This window comes from Capsicum annuum, chromosome 9, assembly GCF_002878395.1.
Source record: "Capsicum annuum cultivar UCD-10X-F1 chromosome 9, UCD10Xv1.1, whole genome shotgun sequence".
In the NCBI taxonomy this organism is placed as follows: Eukaryota; Viridiplantae; Streptophyta; class Magnoliopsida; order Solanales; family Solanaceae; genus Capsicum; species Capsicum annuum.
The window spans coordinates 151546905-151555703 of NC_061119.1; positions in this window are offsets into that span (position 1 = coordinate 151546905).

Genomic DNA, 8799 nt, shown 5'->3' on the forward strand with positions numbered 1-8799 from the left:
CCGGCACGATAGCACCACATTATGCCAGGGGTCCAGGTCGAAAACATTCTCGAAAATTAAAAGTGACGTACTGGGATAAATTAGTCTTTTCCCATGATTTTTGCATGCCCAAATATGGGATTTAATCCCTAGAAAAGTTTTAAAGGTCATTCTTAATCAATTTTCCCCCAAATTAAAAGCATTTTCTCTCAAGAAAATAAACCCTAGCTCCAAGAAATCAAGATCAATCTTAAAAATTTCTCCAGAACAAATATTTCAAGGTATGTTAGATGTTCATCTATGGGTCCCTTTCAATCATAGAGTCCATGAATCCACTTTTAAAACTTCAAGATCTATGATTCATGATTTACATGGTTAAAATTTGATTGTATTAGTGTTATTGATATTAAATGAGTTCCAATTCATGATTAATTGTAGATTCCATGAAGTTTGAATAGCATGTACATTGAATTGTGAAATTCCCATGTCATAATCCATGAATTTACAAGTTAGAGCATTGTAATTGCCAAACTTATGTGTTAACCATGATTATGTGCATTAAGTTGTGCTCTCTAGGTGTTTGATAGAATATCCATGTGAATTAATTAATAAAATCATGGCATGTTAGTATATGTATAAGCTTATGCCCTACAAGTGTTTGAGAAAATATCTCTATGAATGATTATGATTTTCAAGAGTATATTATGATTTATTTTTCATGTTAACGAGTCCTGGGGGTATTTAATACCCAACAATTTAGTTGTATGCCTAGATACAGTGTCAGTTACAAAACCTCAGTTATGTCACGATCAGTAGTACACTCAGCCAGTTACAAAACTTAGTAGAACTCAGTCAGTTACCGAACTCAAGAAAACTCAGCAAGCTCAGTATCAATTCAGTCCAGTTCAGTATACTCAGTTTAGTGTCTTTCAGTTGGGAGTAGGATTTAGCATTGAGTGAACCCAAGGATGGAGTCTCACCTGCCAATAGAGGGTGTGATCTCTAGAAATAATCCTTGCATTCTAGAACTACATAGCAGCGTAGGTTGAGACATTAAACCTGCCAGATTGAGGGTTGATGAGGTGCTTTAACCTGACAGATGAGGGTTCCACCATTCTCATTAGAGTACCTGCCAGATGCGGGTAATTTTTAATGTCTTTACCCATGGCACGGTGCTGACACCCTTCCCAGTAGGGTCACGGGTTGGACCTCAACTCAGTTACCTTATCTTATTTGGGGCATGTCGATTAGATGATTACCTCCCAAAGTCTCAGTTTCAATCTTCAGATAGAACTCAGTTCAGTACTACAGAATCGAGACTATCAGATACAATCAACCAGTATCAGTAAATTAGTTATTAGTAACTTCAGATACCAGTTACTCAGTATCAGAATTCAGGACTTAGCTTCAAACAAGCTTAGTCACAGTATTTATCTATATGCACATTAGTGTAAACTCAGTATTTACAATAGTATCAGTTATCCATGTACTCTTATGTTCAATTACTCTATATTTTGCAGTCAGTTATTGTTCATGCATATGCACCCTTGCATTCATCCTTACCCTATCTGGCATTCCAGTACATTCCACGTACAGACCATACTCTTTCTTTGCGCTATGATGTCTTATATTATAGGTTCGGATGCTCAGGTTCCCGATCGCTCATAGATAAATTCAGATTCAGCCTGCAGTAGTAGATTAGCTGTGAGTCCTCATCATTCGAGGATATCCTTTTATTTTATTATTTTAGTAGACTCTGTATTTCAGTAGATGGAGTTAGTTGGGGGATTGTCCTATCAACTCCACATTCAGACAGTTCAGTTTAGGGGCTTTTCAGAAAATTTTTAAACAGCATTCAGTTTTACAGATTTTTATTACAGTTTGATATTTCAGAAGTTTTTCAGATATTTGAACCTTATGGCATTTCAGCCTATTATTCCGCATTTATTTTAGTATATTGTTCAGTGATCACAGCAGATATCAATCATGGGTTAGCTTATGGTCCTTCGGGGTTGTCAGCACCGTGTAGCGTCTGGGGTGCAGATTCAGGGTGTTACAAAGAACTTGTAAAATCTCAACATAATTGAAGAAATCTTACCTGAAAAATTGCCCAGACAGTCGTAGCAAGAGGAACCCAGTTAGTCTTTGCCATCACTTTCTCATTGCTCCAATAATCAAGAATCAACACTCAATGCCTCGGAAAATTGTACAGAAGAAAAACATTAAACTTTAAAGTTGTTGTAACGGCATATATGTGTCTATGAGATCGAATTGGGAATTCTTTTTGGCCACTTCAAATTGAGCAGGTGGCTCCATATTTTCCAAGCTTGAATTAAAAATTTTATATTTATTCAGGAGAAGAAAACTATGGTAGTTCTAATGTCCAAGATAGAAAGAAGATAAAGAGAATAGAAGAACAACGGAGTTAGCAAAAATAGCTATTAGATATATGTGTATGTATTGTCCATCTTGGAGAGATGTTTCTTTACTTTATCAGCACGGCCTTGAGAATAAAGTGACACTCTCATCATAACAACCTGCATAAACAAATAAATATATGCCATCACCATAAACACTATAAATGGTTTTCTCAATGTGTTTCTATAATTAGTAACATTACTAACTTCCTCTATCAATTGTTTGGGTAGCTCCAATAACACCTATGAGATCATCCTAATTAGCCAAGGATAACTGCATGTGCAGATACCTACTGGAGGAATACGACTTTTTCTTTTTTATCTTCTTTAGTTCTAGGAAAATAGGATCAGTAATGTAATGCGAGGATATCTAAATAGCTAATTATATAGAACTATATTTTGTGCTACGATCCTCCCCGTGTGAGAAAGAGGATTGTTTTGGGGCTTACTATTGCATTATCTATTCTAGTTCCTATCATTTTTCTCCTAATTTATGTGAAAAGAGCTAGTAAAAATGGTTAATTACTAATTAATTTCAATGAAAGTTGATTTCGCAACCTCTTGGAAGAGTTAGGAAAAATAAATAAAATAAATACAGAATTTAAACATCACAGGGGCTATAAACACAAAAATTCAGAAAGTGTGATATTATGTCACGACCTAATTTTTTGGATCGTGATGGCACCTACTATAACCCACCAGTAGGCAAGCCAAATCCGTAGTCCAGAACGGCTAGAAACGAACTACCAAATAAAATAAGGAAAGAATGCGGAATAAATGTAACAAAAGATCAAATACTTAAGTAAATTCCAAAACCTGGTGGTATCAATACAAGAGCTGTTAATAATACAAGAGTACAAAGTGAAGTACAAATGAATACACTGATATTACTGATCGTTGAATACAACATAGAGACTAGTCTAATACATAAGAGAGAGATAACTAATACTCCAAACGTCAGGAACTCACTCTAAAACTCCGAACCATGGCTGCTCTGCATGGCGCACATATCAATGATGATAACCTATACTATGATCTGCAGGCTGTAGAAGTATAGTATGAGTACCAAACGAATGACACTCAGTACGCAACTGCCAACTGAGCTCCAAAGATAAAGCAGATATATAAAACATATAAATAAAATAAGAACTACACCAGTGTTCAGCAACCACAAAATAGTCAATAAGATAATAAGGATGACCTATCATATTTATGTCCAATAGACTAACATATTAAGGCTAAGAAAGTATCGAGGATGAACTATCATATTCCAGCCAGACTAAAAAATCTCAAAACTATACTGTATATCCCTTGCTAAAATACGAATAAAGGGTGAAGGAAAGATATATAGAAATATACAAGGACAAGAAATCAATATACAATCTGAACAAATGAAGGAAGGGATATACGGTAATACCATAGCTACATATAGCTAGATATACATATATATAGATATAAGTTCAACTCGAAGCACAACCCAGATCTCATATCTTCATTTTAAGGCCTCATTATAATCCTATCAAGATTTAGTAGGAACATGCTAAGGGTTTCTAATTCATATATCCAAACATTAAATAAGCATGTATAATAATGCAAATTGTTATATAAAAGAGGCTCGAATCATACCTCAAGTCTCAATACCAAGTCAATGACCAATCTGTCATAAGCTAGACATAACAACGATCATAATAATGATAATAACAACATCAATAAAAACATGAGCAACCAGCTATTTCGGACAATCAAATACCTAGCTGAGCTTATACGTATCCCCACTGCCCCAGGCTCGAAAGATGCAATCAGCATACAACAACACAAGGCATAGTCATCACCTTTATCTATGCAACTGTCCCATATCGGTTGATAGATGATAACGCTCAACTCACCCCCATAATTTAGGGATGAAGCGATCATTGTCAAGTAATCCAATATAAATTAGGGTCAAATATCAAGAAGTGAATGCTATAGACTTCCAGCTTATGGGTGATCATATTACGATAAGGTTACCCAAAATGCTAATGGAATCAACGTGTAGAAGAAAATTGGGAGAATTAGTCAAAAATTCTTCACACAAATTTTAACTAGTACGGAGTAAATGCTATCTTTGGTCTAAATTCAAGGTTTTGAGGAATCTTGGGATTATGTCTCCATAAAGGTAACTTATGTGGGATAATGTCATCTTATCAAGGGATTTAGTTGTTAAGTAATAGATAAGCTAGGTCAAATGCAATTGAGATCAATCTTTTGATAAAACCACAACGATTTCACCCATTGGCTCTTTCAAGCACCTAATAAGTGTGGAGTTTATGTAACCACCCAAAACCTCAACCAAGCATCCCTATTTATAGGATGATGCTCTTGACATGAATTACAATCCCTAAACATTATTTCTAAGATTGCAAAGGGTAGTAACCCATAGGCTTAGTTATTCATCAATGCTTTGTCCCCCGGTAACCCTCTTTCGAGGATGTTATATATTACCTAATATTCACCTAAGTCCCTCTTTCGAGGATGACAAAGGGTTTCTAGAGTTTGGAGCTTTCACCCATCAAACCCATTTGGGAATTTAGAGTTTTTACCCATTAAATCCCAACTCATAAGCTCAAGCAATGGTGAAACCCATACTCAACAACTAAAATCCATGCAAACACAACATTACCAACACATAATCACACACTAACTCAACATAATCCCAAGACTAAATTATTAGCTACTCATGAAGAAAGTAAAGAGAAATATACCATGTGGGTCAACCAAAACATTCATTCTTCAATAAGAAACTAAGAAATTTGAGTCTTTAAAGTTGATTACACACTTACCCAATTAGGGTTTCAAGCTTAGAATTCAAAACTATATTGTGAGACAGGCAATACCCAAAGATGAAAGGGTTTTTGCTTATATATTATTTGGGATTCATCCATGACATTTTACAATTTTGCCCTTGGCCCAGTTCCCGCTGATCCGTGATCGTGCGTATTTGACTGCGATCGCGCCTATGCAAACGCAGTTAGATTTCACGACCGTATTGCTCTGACCATATTGACTGATTGCGACTGCAGCTGAAGGACCCCATTCGTAGTAACTGGGCCTGATGCAAACTATGTCTTCAGTTGCACTCTTCTACGTTTCCCTTTTATTATTTTCAGCTCCAATCCACATTTTTTACCTTCTTAACTTTTTACCTGCATCAAGTGGATATTAGTGTATCTAACCACAAGTTTGTCTCATTTATGCATTCAAATCAAGGCATTATCCACGAATAATAAGTATGAATGAGTGGTAGAAACACCACTCATCAACACCCATAACTTAAGACTTTGATTGTCCTAGAGCAACACTACCCCTATATTACGAGACAATGTATGCCCTCATTTTATCAATCAATGATCATGATCACTTAACTTGACTGCCACCACTAAAAGAATTTCACACGAGGACAAATAAGTTTCGAACCACTACCCTTATTATAAAGTAAAATAGCGATGGATGCAATAGACTATGGTTGAATGCCCCGCAAAATTCTCTTCCAGTCTGAGCCTTAGAGCGTATTTGGTAAAGCAAAAAATTTGAGTCTAAATATTTTAAAAATATCTTTCCAAGTATGAAATACTTTGAATCGTGTAAGAATCTATTTGGGAATGAATTAAGATCATAGAGGTCCCCTAACTCAAGGACGAGTTGAAATATTTCCTATTGTTCAAGTTTTAGTGACTGTCAAAATTTGGATAAACTTCAATCAACCATAACTCCTTGTATATATCAAATTAGAGGACATACTATATATCAAATAAAAGATCTTTGAATTATCTTTCCAACTAAACTAATTTTGTCAAAAATCAATATCGGAGAAAAGAGTTATGCCTATTTTACTCCAGCATGTCTGGCTGGGAAACTAGTGACGACAATTGTGAGAGGTCGTCAAGCCCGTGATGGCCTATCACCAATGTCGTTACACCTGGGCAGATTTCTGACCCTAGTGATGACATTTTGTAATAAGTCGTCACGCCCATGACGGCCTATTACCAATGCCATCAACCTTAACCAAAAACTCAAAATTTCACACTTTTATGATGACAATTCGTGACGGCCTATCACCAACTTGATGGCTTATCGCGGATGTCGTCAACTATTTTTTTCAGCAATTCAAGGATGTTTTTGCAAGGGTATTTTGCTATTTTCCCATCATTTGAAGGTCTCTATAAATATGAGAAACCCCATCCAAATCCTAATTTCATCATTTACTCTTCCAATTTTCTTAAGAGAAAATATCTAGGGTTTCAATTCAAGAACCCTAATCTTCTAAATATTCATCAATAATTCTTTAAGAATCAAGTTCCTCATAGTGTGGGCTTCGAGAATTATTTATTACAACTGCGGATAGAGTCTCAAGCATTAGAATTCATTCAATTTCAAAGATTAAGGTATGTAGATGTTGATTCTTGAATCTCTTTCATCCAAGAAGCTCAAGAACCCTTTTCAAAACTCAAAGATTTTTATGTTTATGAGTTGTTAATGATTTGTATGAGTTGAAATTGATGTTACATGTATTATTGAGTTTTGATTCATGTTTGTTTACAAGATTCATGAGCCTTGACCCTAGTAGTTGGAATCCATGTGATATTTGTGATGAATCTTCCTTATGTTGCTTTCTATCTGATGTGTTCATGTCAAATGGATGTAGAAATGGTTGAATAAGCGAGGCATATTCCCCCTAGGTTTGATAAAGAGCTTAGGTGAAGCATAAGGGCCATTATAGCATGTTGAAGATGAAACCCCGAATTGTGAGTTAGTTTATGCATGCCTAGTGTTTGAAAAAATGCCCAAGTAAATGAATTATTCCATGGTAGTAGGAAATCCCCAAAAAAGTGTGAACCCATGCATGTCTAGTGTTTTGTTGTAGGACCTTAGTGAATAAGTGGAGATGTGATAGTAGTAAATCCCCAATTATGTGCTCTTTGATATATGCTAAGCTTTTAATACATGTCAAGTAGTTAGCAAGTAAGTTATGACATGATAGTATGAAGTTTTCCAAAATCATCTGATATCCAAACACATGTCAAGACTGATTTAGGTATGAAATAGTTAAGGTAAAACCTTGTTGAATGGAGTACGATCTAGTAGGATGTTTCCCCTATGTTATTATATGATTGTGATTCAGAGATTCTTAAAGTAACCCCTTGGCGATTGTGATGATGAATAGATATTTGTGATCCTTAAATGCTTGAGGTGATGTCTTAATGACCATAAGATGCTTTAATGATTGTGGTGATGACTAGTCAAGAATGATTATGCTTTACTTTTATGTTATCGAGTCCTGGGGTATTTATACCTGATAATAGAGCTGTTGTCTAGAGCTCGTGTCAGTTTCTCAATAATTTCAGTCAAGCCATAATTCTTAGAACTCAGTAAATTATAGAACTCTATATCCTCAGACAAGTGCAGAACTTAAGAAAGCTCAGTAATCTCAGTTATCTCTGTAATCTCTGTATCGCTAGTAATCTAGCCTCGGTCCTGCAATTAGCTCAGATCTAATATTATTCGAGTGATTTAATTCTAAGCTTAGAAGTAATTCAAGTAATCTATTCCAGCTCTGTATCGTCAGTCATATACCATGATTCGATACCTTTTCCATCAGATACGAAACTAAGTAATCTCAGCATAACTCAGTCAGATCTTTTGAGAAACATGATCAGTATCAGATTTAGCTTAGTTGTGTTCAATTGAGAATTCAGTTCAGAGTATTTTAGTTGGGATTAGAAGCTAGCACCGAGCGATGGAAAGGATAACGGCTCTTCCGTCAAAAAGGCTGAGTCGCTAGGAGCAATCCCTGAACTCTAGAACTGCATAGCCAGCGCAGGATACAGGAATCCCCGTCAGTAGAGGTTGTCACCATCAGAGAGGTTTGACTATTATATTGCCTCAGGCCGACATCCTGCAAGGGTCATCCCATCAGAGAGGCTTGACTAGAGAGGTCTTTACCTGTGACACGGTATTGACACCCTTTCAGCTGGGATTACAGGTTGGACCCCACCTGTGGTAGGTTGGGCATGTCGGTTAAGTAACTACTTCCTACAATTGTAGTTTCAGTATTAATCTTCAAAAATTAGGACTATGTAGTACAGTCATCTATCTCAATGAGGAATTTAGATAGTTCCAGTGATTCATGGACCATCCCGTCAAATAGGCTTGGTCTTATATGCAGATTCTTATTATCATATCTAGAGATCTCCCATCAGATAGGCTTGATCTCCATCTCAGATTCTTTTGAGTATTCTTGTTGTCAGATTCGGACATGATCATACTTTTTATCATTGATAATCGCTTTTTGAATAATCTATTAGAAAAGTTGATCTCTAATCCTTTCAGTCGAAAGCAGTAAGCTCAAAATTTAGTCCTTGATGTG